The sequence below is a fragment of the Triticum urartu genome, chromosome 7A (assembly GCF_056163025.1).
Source record: "Triticum urartu cultivar PI428250 chromosome 7A, HENAU_Tu73, whole genome shotgun sequence".
In the NCBI taxonomy this organism is placed as follows: domain Eukaryota; kingdom Viridiplantae; phylum Streptophyta; class Magnoliopsida; order Poales; family Poaceae; genus Triticum; species Triticum urartu.
The window spans coordinates 48,517,450-48,539,917 of NC_141879.1; positions in this window are offsets into that span (position 1 = coordinate 48,517,450).

Consider the following 22,468-nt stretch of genomic DNA (forward strand, 5'->3'; position numbering starts at 1 on the left):
CCGATTCCAAGTCACATCGATCTAGCCGGGAACACCTCATATCACTTTGCGGCCTCACGCACGGTATTCCCACGGGTGTCGCCTTACCATGGTCCGGGACCGTTTGCGCCTTTTGGCTCACGTATATGATAGTGTCGCTAGCATCCATATGACAGAGAACCCGGGCCGACATGGCTAGTCGTGAACCCAAAGCGGCACTAACCTATGGGGACAGGCATACATGAATCACATCGAGCGTGTCGGTCAGCAGCGTGTGAATCCGGGCTGTAGCACTGGGCTAACAGGACTCCGGGAACCCGGGCTGTAGCAGGCTAGGCAGGACTCCGGATGTCACCGCGTGACATTTCCCCAAAGGGACAGACACAAGAACGAAGTGAAACACATGCCGGCCAGTCAAGTGTCCTGAGCAGTAGTGCTGGGCTAACAGGACTCCGGTGAACCGGGCCGTAGCGGACTACTATAGCTCATGGAAGCACTAGACTACATTTCCCCATAAGAGAGACTGCCAAGGATAAACAACTAGATTGTCGGATCCCACACATACCAAGCATTTCAATCATACACACAATATGCTCGATATGTGTAAATACAACATGGCATCACAACATAACTCTACAACTCAAAGTATTTATTCATTAGGCTCCAAGGAGCGAGGTATTACAAACATGGGTCTCATGACCCCACATTCAGAGCATACAAGTCAAAACACAAGCGGAAGCTTAACATGTCTGAGTACAGACATCTACAAATGAAAAAGGCTGAGAAGCCTGACTATCTACCAGATCCTGCCGAGGGCACAAGATCGTAGCTGAGGTATCAAGCTAAACGTCGAAGTCCACGCGGAACTACTAGCGAGACTGAAGTCTCTCTGCAAAACATAAATTAAACAAACGTGAGTACAAAGGTACTCAGCAAGACTTACATCAGAACTAAACTACATATGCATCGGTATCAACAAGGGGGGTGGTGGGGCTTAACCGCAGCAAGCCAGCTTTGACTCAGTGGTTAACCTGAACTGCGATTGCAAGCAACTCTTTTGAGGTGGCGCACACAAGTCCACATATTCACCATTCAATACACCACTATGGATCCGCTCCCGTCTCCCTACGAGAAGGCCATCCATAGCACTCATACTTATCTTGCGAGTTTTAGAGTATCCACTTTCACTTGTCTATGAACTGTTATAGGCAACCCAGAAGTCCATTACCGCGGACACGGCTATTCGAATAGATGATGTTAACCCTGCAGGGGTGTACCTCTTCACACACGCTCTCACCACTTTCCGCCGTTTACATGACATGTACTCGGCAACCTTCAAGCGGAAGCCCAACGAGGGTGTCCGCCACGGCCTACCTAAACACTCAAGTCTCTAGTCCAGGTTTATCGCCTATCCAGGTTCCATCTGCAGGGAGTCCGGCCGAGGTTTCCACATACGGCCCCGAACGATGTGAACAGGGTTTCCGGGACACCAAACGGGCGCCCAGTACACCATGCCACGGTGTATCTACCGCATCATAGCCCACCCCTAGGGTCAGCGCTACGCACAGCCACCAACACATATCCTATAAACACCAGAAACTAGTTGCAACTCCTGGACAGAGGACAAGGGTGATCAAGAAGCCGAGAGGGTCCATTGGTTTTGGACCCAATGCGTGGTAGTAACTGTTTCATGGATCACAAACACAGAACTCGGATCCTAAGGATGGCTTCAATGAGACAACCCACCATGTACTCCTACATGGCCTCTCACCGCTACCTTTACCAAATCGTGTTCACACACTTAGCTCACACAGTAGGACATGTTCACACACCTCCGATTCATCCCCGATGAATCAGACCTGACTCAACTCTAAGCAGTAGCAGGCATGACAAACAAACATGAATGAGTAGGCACATCAGGGCTCAAACAACTCCTACTCATGCTAGTGGGTTTCATCTATTTACTGTGGCAATGACAAGTCATGCAGAGGAAAGGGGTTCAACTACCGCAGCATGTAACAGTTGAATCGTTGTTGTCCTAATGCAGTAAAAGAGAGCAGGAGCGAGAGAGGGGGATTGTATCGGAATGAACAAGGGGGTTCTGCTTGCCTGGCACTTCTGAAGATATCATTGGGTCTTCATCAGTGTCAACGATCACAGCGTCGGTACAACATCTATCGAGAGGGGACAACCACCGACAATAGAGAAAGAACACAATCAATCCAATGCACAATATGATGCATGATCATGACATGTCAATATGCTGTGTTTTGAGCTAATGCAACTAGCAACATGTTAAATGGAGTTGGTTTGAACCCTAGGTTCAAATTCAAACTCCATATGTGAAATTCAAATGCCATTTAATTGATTTGACCTGATCAGCAGGTATAAGTTGATCTAACATGCATGAAAGTGGCACAGATGGATTCCTTGAATTTTTATGATAATTTTTCATATATAATTTATTTCATTTGGAGCTATGTTTGATTTTCTATGATTTTTTTGAAGTTTAGGTAATTTTCTGGAATTTTCTGAATTATATAAATCATTTCTGATTTATTTAAAATCCAGAAAAGCATTTATGACCTCATCACTGCGTCACTATGACGTCATCCAGTCAACGGGACGGGTCCAGGTCAAACCTGACCTGCGGGACCCATTGGTCAGTGACCCTGGGCTAGTTAGGTCGCCGACAGGTGGGCCCGGTCAACGTTGACTAAGTCAAAGTCAAGCTGACACGTGGGGTCCGCAGGATTAGCACTAATTTAAGCAGGATATTTAGACTAACCTAATTAGGCTCGGGGACCCACACGTCAGTGTCTGTTAGGACGGGTAATTAACGGAGATTAGCACTAATTACGCCGCCACGTCGGCATGCCGGAGTTTGGCCGGTGGCGACCTCAAGCCGTGGCGGAGTCTGCTCAGAATTGAGCTACAGGTGATGGTTTTGAGCGTGGTTTGCAGCTACGGGACACTGGCACTCACGCGCATCCAATGGTGGAGGCGGTCGGAGCTGGGGTGGCCTGCAGAGGCACCGGCGACGAGCGAGGCGGCGGCCGGAGCTAGGGGTTCAAGCGGAGCGAGGCCACAGAGGACGGGAGGGCTAGCTAAGGGGCTCACTGATCTCCTGAAGATGCTAGGAGCACGGTGCCGTGCTCGTTTTCGAGCCTCAGTGGCTATAGTGACGGCGGCGACATCGCCGGCGCCGTGGAATTCTCGGCCAAGACGGGGCTATGGCCTAGAGGTCGAAAGCGACCAGGGGAGAAGGGGGAGACGACTCGGGGCTCACCGTGAGTCTGTTTGGAGGGTCAGTGGGCTCGAGGGCGGCCGGAGTGCAGCGAATCGACGGCGAGGGGCTCGGGTGCCCAAGGTTGAAGATGACCGCGATGACGATGAAGCAGGGCCTCATGGCCTCTAGTAGCTCGATTGGGAGGACGAGGAGGTTCTGGAGGTTCTTCTGGACTTGGCGGAAGGGTGAGGGTGCCCGGTGGCCGCGGTGGTGCTCGTCGGCGCGACGACGGCGTTCTCGGGCGGCTGCGAGGAGAGAACCAGAGAGGGAGAGAGAACCAGGGAGTGAGGGGAAAGATTGAGGGGGTCCAGGGGGTGTCGTGGCGCTCGGGGTAGTCTCCAGCAGCGGCGAGCAAGCAGGAGGTGGCCGGACGCGTGCTCGCGCGCGCCGGCCACGCGCTCATCCTCCTGGCAAGGGGAAGACGACAGGGAGGAGCCCCTGGTGGGCTGGGCCGGCCAGCTGGGCTGGCCAGGTAAGTGGCTGGGCTTCTCTCTCTTTCTAATTCTGTTTCTGTTTTCTATTTATGTTATTTTGTTTTGATTTAGTTTATAACCCAAATCATTTTAATAAATCCTGAAAATAATTGTGGGCATTAAATGAATTATTACATAGGACCTTAACTATTTTTCAGAATTATTGGAGCATTTTAAAAATATTAATAGTATTTAAATGCCCCAATTCAAATATAATATGGGTTATTCAAAAATCCAGAATGGCCTAAAAATATGTGCATCATTTTTTTGGCAGAGGTTTTCACCTTTATCAAAAATAATGAACTTTTCTAAAGGGCATTCTGGGTTCATTGAAAATATTTTTATTTTGATCCTAATTGCATTTCATTTAGTGCTAGGGCTTGTCATCCCCATTTCAAATTTCAAACAAATATAGACATGATGCATGGATGCTTATGATACTAATTGCAATCAAATTCTAGGGCTGTGACAGATGATCATCATTATTAGAGCATTGCCCAATCAAAAAAAAGAGAAGAGAGAAAGGCCAAAAAGAAAAAAAGAAAGGCCCAAAAAAAGAGAAAATAAAAAGGGCAATGCTACTATCTCTTTTTCCACACTTGTGCTTCAAAGTAGCACCTTGTTCTTCATGTAGTGAGTGTCATATATTGTGGTTCAAATTAGCACCATGATTTTCATATAGTGAGTCTCATAACCTGTCTTGTTCATACTAGTGGGAATTTTTCATTATAGAACTTGGCTTGTATATTCCAACGACGGGCTTCCTCAAAATGCCCTAGGTCTTCATGAGAAAGCAAGTTGGATGCACACCCACTAGTTTTCTTTTGTTGAGCATTCTTAGCTCTAGTGCATCCGTTGCATGGCAATCCCTACTCCTTGCATTAACATCAATTGATGGGCATCTCCATAGCTCATTGATTAGCCTCGTTGATGTGAGACTTTCTCCTTTTTTGTCTTCTCCACACAATCCCCATCATCATATTCTATACCACCCATAGTGCTGTGTCCATGGCTTGCGCTCATGTATTGCGTGAAGGTTGAAAAAGTTTGAGATTATTTGAGTATGAAAGAATTGCTTGGCTTCTCATCGGGGGTATAGAAGTTGGGAACATCTTTGTGTGACGAAAATGAAGCATAGCCTAACTATATGATTTTGTAGGGATGAACTTCCTTTGGCCATGTTATTTTGAGATGACATAATTGTTTAATTAGTATGCTTGAAGTATTATCATTTTTATGTCAATATGAACTTTTGTCTTGAACCTTTCGGATCTGAATATTCATACCATGATTAAGAAGATTTACATTGAAATTATGCCAAAGTATCACTCCGCATCAAAAATTCTCTTTTTATCATTTACCTACTCGAGGACGAGCAGGAATTAAGCTTGGGGATGCCTGATACGTCTCCAACGTATCTATAATTTTTGATTGCTCCATGCTACTTTATCTACTGTTTTGGACTATATTGGGCTTTATTTTCCACTTTTATATTATTTTTGGGACTAACCTATTAACCGGAGGCCCAGCCTAGAATTGCTGTTTTTTTCCTATTTCAGTATTTCGAGGAAACAGAATATCAAACGGAGTCCAAACGGAATGAAACCTTCGGGAACGTGATCTTCTCACCGAACGTGATCCAGGAGACTTGGACCCTACTCCAAGAAGTTTCCGGGGAGGTCACGAGGGTGGAGGGCGCCCCCCCCCCCCCGGGCGCGCCCCCTGCCTCGTGGGCCCCTCGGAGCTCCACCGACATGCTCCTTCCTCCTATATATACCTACGTACCCCCATTAGACCAGGAGGGAGCCAAAAACCTAATTCCACCGCCGCAACTTCCTATATCCACGAGATCCCATCTTGGGGCCTGTTCCGGAGCTCCGCCGGAGAGGGCATCCATCATGGAGGGCTTCTACATCAACACCATAGCCCTTTCGATGAAGTGTGAGTAGTTTACTTCAGACCTTCGGGTCCATAGCTAGTAGCTAGATGGCTTCTTCTCTCTTTTTGGATCTCAATACAATGTTCTCCCCCTCTCTCGTGGAGATCTATTCGATGTAATCTTCTTTTTGCGGTGTGTTTGTTGAGACTGATGAATTGTGGGTTTATGGTCCAACTTATCTATGAATAATATTTGAATCTTCTTTGAATTCTTTTATGTACGATTGAGTTATCTTTGCAAGTCTCTTCGAATTATCTGTTTGGTTTGGCCAACTAGATTGGTAGTTCTTGCAATGGGAGAAGTGCTTAGCTTTGGGTTCAATCTTGCGGTGTCCTTACTCAGTGACAGAAAGAGTTGCAAGGCACGTATTGTATTGTTGCCATCGAGGATAACAAGATGGGGTATTTATCATATTGCATGGATTTATTCCTCTACATCATGTCATCTTGCTTAAGGCGTTACTCTGTTTTTAACTTAATACTCTAGATGCATGCTGGATAGCGGTCGATGAGTGGAGTAATAGTAGTAGATGCAGGCAGGAGTCGGTCTACTTGTCACGGACGTGATGCCTATATACATGATCATACCTAGATAACCTCATAACTATGCTCAATTCTATCAATTGCTCAACAGTAATTTGTTCACCCACCGTAGAATATCTATGCTCTTGAGAGAAGCCACTAGTGAAACTTATGGCCCCCGGGTCTATTCTCATCATATCAATCTCCATTACTTTATTTTACTTGTTTTGCTTTTACTTTTTACTTTGCATCTTTATACCAAAAATACCAAAAATATTATCTCTATCAGATCTCACTCTCGTAAGTGACCGTGAAGGGATTGACAACCCCTAAGCGTTGGTTGCGAGTTGCTACCGTTTTGTGCAGGTACGAGGGACTTGCGCGTGACCTCCTACAGGATTGATACCTTGGTTCTCAAAAACTGAGGGAAATACTTACGCTACTGTGCTGCATCACCCCCTCCTCTTCAGGGAAAACCAACGCTAGCTCGAGACGTAGCAGTTAGCGACACCTACACCTGCTTCTGCTATTCTTTCTGATATGTCGCATGTTATTGATGATGCCACTTCTGCTATGCATGATACTTATGATGAAACTGCTTCTATGCCTGATACTACTGTGCCCCTTGGTGAAGTTCTTGATGAACAAATTGCTAGGGCTAGAGAAAAACAAAATTATTGAATCTGAATACGATGATGATAGTGATGATGAAAATATGCCTGTTATTCCTGAGGGTTATCTTTTTGATATGGAATCTTCAGCCGCTATTTTAGCTTGCAAAGATGGATATGAGCTTAAGAGGTTAATAATTAAATGGAACAAAGAATCACTTAGAGATAAAATGAGACCTGACCCCGCTTTTGCTACTTCACCTATTTGTGTTACTGATAAGGATTATGAATTCTCTGTTGATCCTGACATAATTACTTTGGTTGAATCTGATCCGTTTTATGGCTATGAATCTGAAACTGTTGTGGCACATCTTACTAAGTTAAATGATATAGCTGCCCTGTTCACTAATGATGAGAGATCGCGTTACTTTTATATACTCAAAATATTTCCGTTCTCATTAAAGGGTGATGCTAAGATATGGTTTAATTCTCTTGATCTTGGTTGTGTGCGTAGTCCCCAGGATATGATTTATTACTTCTCTACTAAATATTTCCCTGCTGATAAGAAACAAGCTGCTTTGAGGGAAATATACAACTTCGTGCAAATTAAAGAAGAGAGTCTCCCACAAGCTTGGGGGAGGCTTCTCGAGTTACTTAATGCTTTGCCTCATCATCCTCTTAAGAAACCTGAAATATTTGATATCTTTTATAATGGACTAACCGATGCTTCCAGAGATTACCTGGATAGTTCTGCTGGTTCTCTTTTCAGGGAAAGAACACCGAATGAAGCTGAAATTCTATTGAATAATATGTTGACAAATGAAAATAATTGGGCACCTCCTGAGCCAGCTCCTGAGCCCACTCCTACTCCAATTACTGAACCTATTCCTAAACCAACTCCGAAGAAGAGAGGTGTTCTATTTCTCAGTCCCAAAGATATGCAAGAGGCAAAGAAATCTATGAAAGAAAAAGGTATTGAAGCTGAAGACGTTAAGAATTTACCTCCTATTGAAGAAATGCATGTTCTTAATTCACCGCCTGTTGAAGAAACATATGATCCCAATTCTTTATTTACTGAAGAACCTCCTGATCCCGATATCCCGACATAGGTAGTAAAGGTAAATTCTCTCTATAGATATGATAAAACTGAAGTCCCTCCTACTAAAATTGCTAGTCAGTGCTTGGATGAGTTTGATAACTTTATGTTTAAGCAAGACGACTTCAATGCTTATTTTGGTAGACAATTAAAAGAAAATTCTTATATGATTAGATGCTTGGGTGATTATATGGTTGATATTAAAGGTGAACTTAAACTTGTTAGCAAACATGCTTCTATGGTTTCCACTCAACTAGAACAAGTACTTAAGGCTCAAAACGAAGTGCTTAATGAAATGAATAGTAAGAAAAATGATTATGCTGTTAGAGTGGCTACTAGAACTGGTAGAATGACTCAGGAACCTTTGTATCCCGAAGGCCACCCTAAGAGAATCGAGCAAGATTCTCAAAGAAATAATATTGATGTTCCTAGTTCTTCTAAAAAGAAGAAGAAGAAAAATGATAGAACTGTGCAAACTTCTAGTGAACCTATTGCTGAACCACTTGATAATCCAAATGATATATCTATGTCTGATGCTAAAACACAATCTAGTAATGAACATGAACCTAGTAAAAATATTACTGATGATGTTCATGATGATGCTCAACCTAGTAATGATAATGATGTAGAAATTGAACCTGCTGTTGATCTTGATAACCCACAATCAAAGAATCAACGTTATGATAAAAGAGACTTTGTTGCTAGGAAACATGGTAAAGAAAGGGAACCTTGGGTTCAGAAGCCCATGCCTTTTCCTCCGAAACCATCCAAGAAAAAGGATGATGAGGATTTTGAGCGCTTTGATGAAATGATTAGGCCTATCTTTTTGCGTATGAGATTAACTGATGTGCTCAAAACAAATCCTTATGCTAAATATATGAAGGATATCATTACTAATAAAAGAAAGATACTGGAAGCTGAGATTTCCACCATGCTTGCTAATTATACTTTTAAGGGTGGAATACCAAAGAAACTTGGAGACCCCGGAGTACCTACTATACCTTGCTCCATTAAAAGAAATTATATTAAAACTGCTTTATGTGATCTTGGAGCTGGTGTTAGTGTTATGCCTCTGTCTTTATATCGTAGACTTGACTTGAATAAGCTGACACCTACTAAAATATCTTTGCAAATGGCTGATAAATCAACTGCTATACATGTCGGTATCTGTGAGGATGTGCCTGTTGTGGTTGCAAACGTTACTATTTTAACGGACTTTGTTATTCTTGATATTCCCGAGGATGATAGTATGTCTATTATTCTTGGAAGACCTTTTCTTAATACTGCAGGGGCTGTTATTGATTGCAACAAAGGCAATGTCACTTTTCATGTTAATGGTAATGAGCATACGGTACACTTTCCGAGGAAACAACCTCAAGTTCATGGTATCAACTCTATTGGAAAAATTCCATCGATTATATTTGGAGGTTTTGAATTTCCTCTTCCTACTGTCAAGAAGAAATATGATATTCTTATTATTGGGGATGTGCATATCCCCGTTGAGGTAACTTAGTGTTATTCGAAATTTCTCCGGTTTCATGATTATCGAAATGAGTTTGTTAACAAGACCTGATCAACCTTGTTAGTGGATTCTTTTTGATGAGCATGAGATGGATGAAACTAGAAGCACAACCTTCTGTACCCTCTCTATATTTTCTGTTAATTAGTAGAAATAAAGTAAAAATAGTATTTTTCTATCTGTTTCCTGAATTATCCGTGCAATATAAAAATATCCCGAAAATAAAAGTCCTCAGAATGACATGCCAATTTAATATGATTTTTTCGGGAATATTTGAGGATTTACTGTGCAAAAATTACCGCAGGAGGAGCTGCCACCTGGCCAGGAGGGTGGTGGGCACGCCCCCCCCCCATAGGGTGCGCCCCCTGCCTCGTGGGCCCATGGTGGCCCTCCTCCACTTATCCCAGCACCCATCTTCTTCTTCTATCTCACACAAACCCGAAAAACCAACTCAAGCACGAGTTCTAGCCACTTTTGCTGTGATTTTTGATCTCCTTGCTGAAAGCACCTCTCGCAAAACTGCTTGGGGAGATTGTTCCTTGGTATGTGACTCCTCCATTGGTCCAATTAGTTTTTGTTCTAGTGCTTTATTCTTTGCAAATTTGTGCTGCATATGTGACCATGTTCTTGAGCTTGCATGTCAAATTTATATGGTTCTAAGTAGTTCTAATGCTTGATATAGGCTCTAGGCACTTGTAGGAGTAGTTGCTATCAGTTTTATTGAAGTTGGTTCATTTTTGTTTGAAGTTACTAAAAATTTCAGATTGTTTCAGAAAAATAATGAGGAGATTTTTGAGGGGCTCGTCGAGCCAAAGCTCGAAGGAAAAGGCACCGGAGCCTAAGTATAATTTGCCGCGCACCGCGGAGATTCGGGCGTGTGAATGGCCTTCTGAAGAGTTCTTGAGAGCATCCGGTATCTATGAAGATTTTCATGAATTGGCTCACAATGCAGGCCTCACCGCTTTCCTCCACGACCAATGCGATCAGTATCTCTTACTCACAAATACCTTTGTGCAAAACTTTCATTTTCATTCTAGGAACTCACCACCTACAGTAGAGTTTCATTTATATGATGAGCATAAGGAGATGTCACTTTATGATTTATGTCGGATTTGTTTAATCCCTTTTGAGGGCAAGACAAAAGAACCACATCATGATGATGTGGCTGGGTTTATTGATACTATCACTGTAGGAGAAACTAGAAAGGTTTCCAATGCACGAATCACTAGCATACATTTTTCTGTTTTACGTTACTTTGCATTATTTGCTAGTCGTTGTTTAATTGGACGCGGAAACAGTGTAAACCTTAGTATCCCTGATATAATTATTCTGCACCACGGTTTATACAGTGATAACACTTTTAGTATGGGCGGTATTATCGCTAGACGGTTAAGTAACCGTACTAAGGGTCCCATCTTTGGAGGCGTGTATGCCACACACCTAGCTGCACATTTTAGCATACCTATTAGGCATGCTAACAAGGAAGAGAAGGTGCTGCCCCGTGTTTATCTAGATCATAAAAGTATGGTGGCACATGATTTTATTGTTAAGAATAGGGCAGGAGAGCTTAAGTATCAATTGTTCTTTAACAAACATCATCCTGAAACTATTACGTTGCCTGCTCCTTCTTTGTTTAATTTTGTAGGACCCTACCTCGTTACGTGGGCTGCCGTCCAAGCTTACAAGAATCCTGCACCAGCCCCAGAACAGGAGCCACAAGATGAGCCTCCACGACAATCTGTTTATTCTTGGGATCCAGAGATGACTGTCAGCCAGTGGCAGTCAGAGTCTTCTTCTTCAACACAGTATGATCCCAACTATTCTTCCTCATCACAGTACGATCCCAACAACTATTATTATGGATATCCGCCAGGCCAGCCGTGGCCATAGACCAACTTAGGCCAAAATCCTAAGCTTGGGGGAGTACGTATTTCTCACCGACATTACATTTATGCTCACACACACTCATTGCTAGATGTCGGTGCTCATATTTTTTACTGTAATATCCATGCTAGTTTATTTTCTTTTTCCTGCTTTCTTCTTGTGTGTTTGTTAAACCTTAAAAAACCAAAAAAAAATAGTAGTAGTTTATTTTTCTACTGTAGTAGTAATAATTAAAAAGAAAACCCAAAAATATTTCCCGTTCTTCTTTTGCTTGTTGGGAGCTTTCCCGTGTAAATAGTTTTATTTCTTTTCTTTTATTTGGGGGTCAGTAGGAGAAGACCATAATTAAATTGTTGAAGTGGCTCTTATATGCATTATTGTTGATTTAACCGAGAGCCCATATTGCCTTGTCTTCTCCTGTTTATTGAATGCTCGTAGATTCCAGCTTAGTCCAAGGCACGTACACTCTTATTATTATACACACCATTCGGTCGTGCAAGTGAAAGGCAATTATGATGATATATGATGGACTGACTGAGATGAGAAAAGCTGGTATGAACTCGACCTCTTTTGTTTTTGTAAATATGATGAGTCCCTCGTTCTTGATTCAGCTTATTATGAATAAACATTTTGCAATGACAATTAGAGATCATAGTTGCTTGTGCCATGCTTGATTAGCTATGAGTTATAATGGTTTACCTTGTGTGCCAACATGCTATTGAGATGATTATGATGTGGTATGATGGGGTGGTATCCTCCTTTGAATGATTTAAGTGACTTGACTTGGCGCATGTTCACGCATGTAGTTGAAACAAAATCAACATAGCCTTCACGATATTTATGTTCATGGTGGATTGTATCCTACTCATGCTTGCATCCAATGTTTATTAATTTTAATGCATGTACATGGCTGTTATCGCTCTCTAGTTGGTCGCTTCCCAGTCTTTTGCTAGCCTTCACTTGTACTAAGCGGGAATACTGCTTGTGCATCCAATCCCTTAAACCCCAAAGTTATTTCAGATGAGTCCACTATACCTACCTATATGCGGTATCTACCCGCCGTTCCAAGTAAATTTGTATGTGCCAAACTCTAAACCTTCAAATAAACATTCTGTTTTGTATGCTCGAATAGCTCATGTATCAACAAAGGTTGTCCTTATCTTCCGTGTTAGGCGGGTTATTCTCAAGAGGAGTGGACTCCGCTCCTCACTCACGAGAAAATGGCTGGTCATCGGGATGCCCAGTCCCATGCTTTATGCAAAATAAATCAAAATTAATTGCAAACAAAACTCCCCCTGGGACCTGATGTATGTTGGAGGCACTCGTTGTTTCGAGCAAGCCATGGATTGATGCTTGTTGGTGGAGGGGGAGTATAAACTTTACCATTCTGTTTGGGAACCGCCTATAATGTGTTTAGCATGCAAGATATCGCCATCTCTTAGTTGTTACGTTGACAATGAAAGTATACCGCTCAAAATACAATTTATCCCTATTTCAAAACCGAGCTCTGGCACCTCTACAAATCCCTGCTTCCCTCTGCGAAGGTCCTATCCATTTACTTTTATGTTGAGTCATCACCCTCTTATTAAAAAGCACTAGCTGGAGAGCATAGCCGTCATTTGCATTCATTAATGTTAATTTATATTGGGTATGACTATGATTGGATCTCTTTTACCATGAATTACAATGTCTAGTCAGTCCTTGATCTTTAAAGGTGCTCTGCATTTATGTTTTGTAGTCTCAGAAAGGGCTAGTGAGATACCATCTTGTTATATCATATTATGATTGTTTTGAGAGAGTGTTGTCATCCGAGATTTATTATTATGACGTGCTAGTTGACTATGCTATTGATATGAGTAATTGTGAGACCTGAGAATTATTGCAAATGTGGTTAGTTATGATCTATGCTGAAAACTTGACTGTTGGCTTGACATAGTTACAACAACAAGAGCAAATAGAGTTTGTAAAAGTTTTTCTTTCTTTCTTTCAGTTTGTCAACTGAATTGCTTGAGGATAATCAAGGGTTTAAGCTTGGGGGAGTTGATACGTCTCCGTCGTATCTACTTTTCCAAACACTTTTGCCCTTGTTTTGGACTCTAACTTGTATGATTTGAATGGAACTAACACGGACTGACGTTGTTTTCAGCAGAATTGCCATGATGTTGTTTTATGTGCAGAAAACAAATATTCTCGGAATGACCTGAAACTCCACGGAACATCTTAGAAAAAACAATAAAAAATCCTCGCCAAAGATGAAGACCAGGGGGCCCACACCCTTCTCACAAGGGTGGGGGCGCCCCCCCTAGGGCGCGCCCCCTACCTCGTGGGCCCCCTGTTGCGTCTCTGACTCCAACTCCACCTCCATATATTGAGTTTCGATGAGAAAAAAATCAGAGAGAAGAAATCATCGCGTTTTACGATACGGAGCCGCCGCCAAGCCCTAAAACCTCTCGGGAGGGCTGATCTGGAGTCCGTTCGGGGCTCCGAAGAGGGGGATTCGTCGCCGTCATCATCATCAACCGTCCTCCATCACCAATTTCATGATGCTCACCGCCGTGCGTGAGTAATTTCATCGTAGGCTTGTTGGACGGTGATGGGTTGGATGAGATTTATCATGTAATTGAGTTAGTTTTGTTAGGGTTTGATCCCTAGTACCCATTATGTTCTGAGATTGATGTTGCTATGACTTTGCTATGCTTAATGCTTGTCACTAGGGCCCGAGTGCCATGATTTCAGATCTGAACCTATTATGTTTTCATGAATATATGTGAGTTCTTGATCCGATCTTGCAAGTCTATAGTCACCTACTATGTGTTATGATCCGGCAACCCCGAAGTGACAATAATAGGGACCACTCCTGATGATGACCATAGTTTAAGGAGTTCATGTATTCACTATGTGCTAATGCTTTGTTCCGGTTCTCTATTAAAAGGAGGCCTTAATATCCCTTAGTTTCCAATAGGACCCCGCTGCCACGGGAGGGTAGGACAAAAGATGTCATGCAAGTTCTTTTCCATAAGCATGTATGACTATATACGGAATACATGCCTACATTACATTGATGAATTGGAGCTAGTTCTATGTCACCCTATGTTATGACTGTTACATGATGAACCGCATCCGGCATAATTATCCATCACTGATCCGGTGCCTACGAGTTTTCCATATACTAGTTCTCGCTTATTTACTTTTCCGCTGCTACTGTTACAATCACTACAAAATACCAAAAACATTACTTTTGATGTCTTTACTTTTGTTGCCGCTACCACCACTATCATATTACTTTGCTACTAAACACTTTGCTGCAGATACTAAGTTTCCAAGTGTGGTTGAATTGACAACTCAGCTGCTAATACTTGAGAATATTCTTTGGCTCCCCTTGTGTCGAATCAATAAATTTGGGTTGAATACTCTACCCTCGAAAGCTGCTGCGATCCCCTATACTTGTGGGTTATCAATATAATTGTGGGAGCTAGGAACTCCGGGAAAAGAAAAGATGAAACAATTGAAACCGAGAACTTGATGAACCTCCGGAATAAGGAATTGAATTTACTTGATGAAACAAGAATAAGAATTACATTATGCTTATCGTTCACCAATTAGATTGATGACAAGCAAACGGATTTGGCATACTACTTATTCTCGTTGAAAAGGATTACGAGGGATATAGGATAAACTTGAGAAGGTCTTCAATGAACCGCCGGTAGGATTGGAAAGAACAAATGAATTGATATGATAAACGAAGGAAGAAGAATCTTGGAAGAACCACCATAAGAATTGAAAATGAACAAAGAAAAGATAGCGAAACACCGGGAGGAATTAGAAAATGAACGAAGATACTTGAGAGAATTTAGAATCAAGTGAACGAAGAGATCTCGAGTTTATTAGATAATACTTGAATGATGCACCGATAAGATTTGGAGAATGATAGCAACACGCTGAGAATGAATAATTCTAAGATGATGGGCTCCGGAGAATCAAACTGAAAAGACTCCTGAATTTGCTCCGGATGGGATAAAAAGAATTCTCACCAACGAAAGTAATCGTGAGAGGATGGCCTCAAGCTAGAATCACAAGTCTTCAAGAGAACGTATATGATTGCAGAGAAGCTCGTCTTCGGTCTTCAAATGTTGAGAATGACGATGAGAAACACCACCATGAATTGTTGAGACACTCCAGAATGACAAATAGAAAGGTTGAGCCAACGATGAAAAGAATTTGACAGGTCTTGGAGAAAATACATAAGACTGATGATAATTCATTCTTACATCAAACTTTAGAAAAAAATTGAGAAGCTCCGGAGAAAATAGAAGAGTCAGGTAAGATCCTGGAAAAAGACCTGTGGGTTAGGGCCCACTCAAAAGAAACACCGTTGCAAAGGTCACTTGGAAGATAGATTGTACCTGTTGAATTAAATGGCTTGAAGTTTGAACGAATGCAGAGTGGAAACATGAATCTTCGAGATATCTTCGGTACTCCGGAACAATTGAATGACGAGAAGTAAATGATTAAGAGGTGCAACAGCATGGGAAAGCATTTGAAACGAGGAGAAGGATATGATCAACACGAAAGCTTGAATTGAATCCCCCGGAGAAGGAAAGAGAACGAAGAATGATAAACTTGAAGCTCTGTTAGTATCTTCATGAGAAACACCGGGTAAGGACATTGAAAGAAAAAGGAATGGAGAGACTTCCTATCAATAAAATGATACTTGATTCAGAAATCTGAGTCCTTGAAGAAACAAGGGTGGGTGTGCGGGAAAACAAAGGCAGCTTGGGACGAACGAAACAAACACCGTTGAGAAGACTTGAGTTGATCTTGCGGAAGAGACAAATGATAGGATCATCATGAAGAGGATTACACCGGTTGGAAAGAATTGACATGACAATATCGATTATCATGAAAGATTGGTATTCACATAGGAGTATGAGAACACCACTTAGGCAAGGTATGGAATCAACACTTGACTTCGAAGCAACTCGAATACCACAATCAAAACAAAACAAAGGATTGCCTTGCAGAATAAGCCGGAACAAACATACGATAGAGATTTCGTCCGAAGTTTTCGTGGTGGGGCCTACACGGGCTTGACCGTACAACACCATCATGTACAAGGCAGTGCACATGACATACGAAGCGTCCTCGAGTCGGCATAGCCAAGGACTCTTTAAGACACAACGAGACCACTGTAAAACCAACCGTGGATAGGCGGACCACTAGACGTCGAACCCCAATTTCATATCATACATCTGTCAGAAAGATATCCTATGAGCTACTTGAATTCCCACTTATAAACTCCCGAATTTTTTCGGTTATGCAATCGGGTGTTGGGGATACAGGGGAAGCATAATATCTCACCCAAAACTATCAAATCCTACATCCCGCTGTATCCATCCTTCAACACATAACCAAGAAACCTTCATAAATCATTTACCCCAACCTTTGAAAAGCATCTGTTATACGAGTTATGGCAATACTCCCAAACTCCCGCCCTAGTACTAGGTGGCGTCGAGGTTATCTCACCAACAACTGCATAAAAGAGATTTTCGATGTCGACGAACTCAGGTATTCCAGAATTGCAACGATAAAATTGTGACGACAACACCTTGGAGCTCAACTCCTCGGGACACTACCACAACCCCTAAATGTCAGGAGGCACCAAGAACAATGTTCTCATCACAAAACCATCGGAACGATTCCAAGATACCCGCGTGATCCTAAAAAAAATTAGTGAATTTTGAGAAGAGAAGAGTCAAAACTCCACGCCAGGAGGCCTCACCAGAGCCACGAAGGGACTGAGGAGTAAAAAGAATCCTACTCTCCGATATATATAATCCTATAAGACTCAAAACATTTTTTCTAGACTCAACAACGCCAGCGATTCGATCAAGTAGGGGGCACCTAAGTCAGGGAAGGCTCTGATTACCAACTTGTAACACCCACGATGCGGCTATATCTCCCACGTGTCGGAGCACGACTTAGAGGCATAACCGAATTGTAGGCATGTCGCAAGAGGGGTAATCTTTACACATCCCATGTACTGAATAAGAAAGAGGTACAGAGTTGGCTTACAATCGCCATTTCACACAATACATGAATAAAGCATTACAACATCCGATACAAACAAGGTCCGACTATGGAACCAAAATAAAAGAAGACCACCCCTAATGCTACAGATCCCCGATCGCCCCAACTGGGCTCCACTACTGATCAACTGGAAACGGAACAACACAATGAACAAGATCTTCAATGAGCTCCTCCTTGAGCTCGGTTGCGTCACCTGCACGATATCATCGGCACCTGCAAGCTGGTTTTGGAAGTATCTGTGAGTCATGGGGACTCAGCAATCTCACACCCTCATGATCAAGACTATTTAAGCTTATAGGTAGGGAAAAGGTATGAGGTGGAGCTGCAGCAAGCACTAGCATATATGGTGGCTAACATACGCAAAAGAGAGCGAGAAGAGAAGGCAATGCACGTTCGAGAATCTATGATCAAGAAGTGATCCTAGAACAACCTACGTCAAGCATAACTCCAACACCGTGTTCACTTCCCGGACACCGCCAGAAAGAGACCATCACAGCTACACACGCGGTTGATGCATTTTAATTAAGATGAGTTTCAGGTTTTCTACAACCGGACATTAACAAATTCCCATCTGCCCATAACCGCAGGCATGGCTTTCGAAAGTGAAAAACCTTGCAGGGGTGTCCCAACTTAGCCCATCACAAGCTCTCACGGTCAACGAAGGATATTCCTTCTCCCAGGAAGACCCGATCAGGCTCGGAATCCCGGTTAAAAGACATTTCGATAATGGTAAAACAATACCAGCAAGACCACCCGCTGTGCCGAAAAATCCTGATAGGAGCTGCACATATCTCGTTCTCAGGGCACACCGGATAAGCTAAGCGTACGGGAGCCAACGTAACCCAAGTTGCCAAGGGACGGCCCCGCACGGTGCCACTACAAGAAATATGTCAACTAGTGACCTTCTGTCAATGACCCTGGAAGAATTGGTCATAGATCTATGACCTTTTGAGACCAATTGGTCAAAAGCTGTTCAGGGGGCTCCAAACCCTAAACTATAACGACCATTTTGGTCAGAAAGGTCGTAATTTCCTTACATGAAATGGTCATAAAGCATATAGCACTGGTCCGCTGCCTTATTTCTAGCTGATCATGACCAATATAGATGGTCATAACCTTGTAAATTGTGGTGGGTTGCTATGACTAGGCGCCACCTCATCAGTTTTGCCTATGTGTCATGTCCATTTGTCAGTTTTTGCCCTAGGTTGTGAAGCAACCTATATTTCTGTCATTCCCAAAATTCCCCAAAAAATCTCATAAATTCTTCGGGTCATATCTTCGTCAAATATGTAAAAATCCTTCCTTGCCTAGTTAAAAAATAATTCAACAATATTCATTTTCCTATTTTGTTCACAACAATACTTTGTGAAGGAAGTGCTATTTATATATTCTTGATTGCCCTGAAAAATTTTGGGCACTATTTCCTATCCAAATCATTGCCTCATGACAAAATTCAGCTCCATTTGCCCAGTAAATCTTCCTCGCCAAATTTCCAAAGTTTTTTTCACCTAGAAGCATTGTGAAGGAAGTACCATTTTTATATATCCAAATGACATGAAATTTATACAGTTCCTTCATGTGCCCAAATTATCACCCTCCTCCAAATTGCAGCTCAGTCAAATCATCTATGTGAGCCCAGGTTCAATTTATATTTTATGGACAGATTGGCACATTGCAAAGCAAGTGTTATCCAGATCCCTCCTATTACCCTCAAACTTTTTGGGCACTCTTCCATACCCAAATAATTGCCACATGATAATATTCAGCTCCATTTTCTTGGTAAATCTTTCACAGGAAATTTCCAAAGTTTCTATCTCGAGAGAAGCTTTCTGAAGTAAGTACTAGCTAGGCTTACCCAAATGATCTAAAAATTTACCAAGGCATGACCATAACTATGTAACTTACCTACACCAAATTTGAGCTCATTTCATTTATCTAATTTCTCTCGCTAATTTTCCCAAGTTTCTGTCCAAGGAATAGCATTGTGAAGGAAGTACCACTTTGGCATGTCCAAATGGTATCAATTTTCTACAATGATTTCCTATGCCCAAATAACCACCCCCCCCCACCAAATTTCATCTCAATCCATTCATTATTTTGAGCCCAGCTTCAACATCCATATTTCTGCACGATGTGGTACTTTGCAAAGCAAGTGCCATCCAAACTCCTCCATTTGAGCTGAAAATTTGCCAAGAGAGTCTCCCTAGTAGATGATCATACTCAGACAATGGCCCATTGGCCTTGTGAATTTCCCGTACCGCTAATCAAACACTTGGCTGCTAATTCATGTTTAAGCTCAGTTCGGTCTCTCCGTGAGATTCTTCTGTTATTATTTTCTTCCTGGCATCTACCTGGGGAGTGCCCAACCTACTAGACATGCCTAGGCTTCCCAGAACGCATGGCAACGCCACAGTCACACGGTGACCACGCGGCGGGCATGCGAGTCTACGCGCTTTGGAGTTGGGGCCCTCGGCCACCGTCCAAACCTCGATGTATCGCCACCAAACCATGTATTTCTGATTAAATAGATACTTATGTACCTAGAAATGATTTTTGGAAAAAATAAAGAGCAAACTATGAGGCAGCTGCAGTTCAAATTTGACCCGCTTCCAACTGAATCGGCGGGAATTTGTCTTTTTCACCAGAGGTGGATCAAATTTTTTGACACCCAACCATTTTGTCAATTGTGCATTAAATATGGCCTAGTATTTTCTAAAGTTGATTTGATCCAATTTTGCAACAAATATATGGTAGGTCCTTCACAAAAAAACTCATTGTGGGCACTCGAAAAATGGAAAATCGATTTTCCGTGCAAAGAAAATGAAGACTCCCTTAGGCAACATTGTTTGGAATTCCAAGATGCACCCTTGTGCACATTATGAGATCATTTGAACAAACTATGCCATGAATGTGGCCATAAGATTTATCATCTGGCTTGAAAGCCATGAATCTTCACACATGATAGCTCATTTCTAAGAACACTTTTTTAAAATAATTGCCGTATTACAAGTTTATTATTTTTCCTGGAAACTTGGTCACATATAATGACACAATGCGAAGGTTTTCCAATTTTTTGATTTTTTTTTGAATTTTTTATGCCCGTTTGAAAATACGATCAAAACGGCAGGCATGACCGCTCCTAGCTAGTGGTTGAATCTTGGAAAACTTTTAACGTTTCTCTAATTAAAAATACTTATGTACCTAGAAATGATTTTTGGAAAAAATAAAGAGCAAACTATGAGGCAGCTGCAGTTCAAATTTGACACGCTTCCAGCTGAATCGGCGGGAATTTGTCTTTTTCACCAGAGGTGGATCAAATTTTTTGACACCCAACCATTTAGTCAATTGTGAATTAAATATGGGCTAGTATTTTCTAAAGTTGATTTGATCAAATTTTGCAACAAATATATGGTAGGTCCTTCACAAAAAAACTCATTGCGGGCACTCGAAAAATGGAAAATCGATTTTCCATGCAAAGAAAATGAAGACTCCCTTAGGCAACATTGTTTGGAATTCCAAGATGCACCCTTGTGCACAATATGAGATCATTTGAACAAACTATGCCATGAATGTGGCCATAAGATTTATCATCTGGCTTGAAAGCCATGAATCTTCACACATGATAGCTAATTTCTAAGAACACTTTTTTAAAATAATTGCCGTATTACAAGTTTATTATTTTTCCTGGAAACTTGTTCACATATAATGACACAATGCGAAGGTTTTCAAATTTTTTGATTTTTTTTGAATTGTTTATGCCTGTTTGAAAATACGGTCAAAACGGCAGGCATGACTGCTCCTAGCTAGTGGTTGAACCTTGGAAAACTTTTGACGTTTCTCTGATTAAATAGATAGTTATGTACCTAGAAATGATTTTTGGAAAAAATAAAGAGCAAACTATGAGGCAGCTGCAGTTCAAATTTGACTCGCTTCCAGCTGAATCGGCGGGAATTTGTCTTTTTCACCAGAGGTGGATCAAAACTTTTGACACCCAACCATTTAGTCAATTGTGAATTAAATATGTCCTAGTATTTTACAAAATTGATTTGGTACAATTTTGCAACAAATATATGGTAGGCCCTTCAAAAAAAACCATTTCGGGCACTCAAAAAATAGAAAATGTCTCTTTTGTGCAATGAAAATGAAAACTCCCCATATCAACATTGTTTGTCATCACAAGATACAAACATGTGCACAATATTCATTCATTTTAACAAACTATACGTGGTTAATATGTTGAAAGTTTGCCCTAAATAAGAGGATGAAAACTATAAAAACTATAAGAGATAGATGTGCACAATTCTGATTGGTGGAATTCATTGTGGCATGGATCGATGATGTGGCAAAAATTCGTCCATCCGTCCATCCATACATCCATCCATCCGTCCATCCAACCCACTACAGCCTATCTCTCTCTCACACGCGCGTGAACCCTAGCTGATCCAAACCCCTCCCTGCCCCCACTCCTTTCCCCCGATCCAGATCCCTCCGCCGCCGCCCCGTCCTCCCCTTCCCTCCGCCGCCCCGTCCTCCCCTTCCCTCCGCCGCCCACATCTCCCCTCGCCTCCGCCACCCACCTCTCCCCTCGCCGCCGGTCTGCAGCCGTGTGCACCCTCCCCTCACCTACACTCATCACAAGACAAGAGAAGAAGAAAGGGAGGGAGCTCTGCCGCCGGCGGCCATGGTGTGCCTCTTCCGCGTGGCGCCCATCGACCGCGTGGCTGCGGCCCTGGCGACGCGATGGTAGCCCCTGTCTCCGACTTCGGCACCGCCAAGGTCGACCACCACTTCAGCAACGTCCTCCTCGACCGCTTGGATGGATGGAAGGGGAACCGGAACTGGCACGCCGTCGTCCACCTGTTCCTCAAGGGAGGCCGGATGGCCATGGAGGTCCGACCCCAACCGACGCATGGACGGGCGGATGGATGGATGGCCGGGGTGAAACCCGAGCCCCACACCCACCCATCCCCATCCCCATCCCCATTGAGCTCTTCTCTGTTCCTCGGCGGGGACCCAAGCTTGCTGATGTGGTGGGCTGGTGGCCCTTGACTCCGGTGAAGCCAAAGGTAC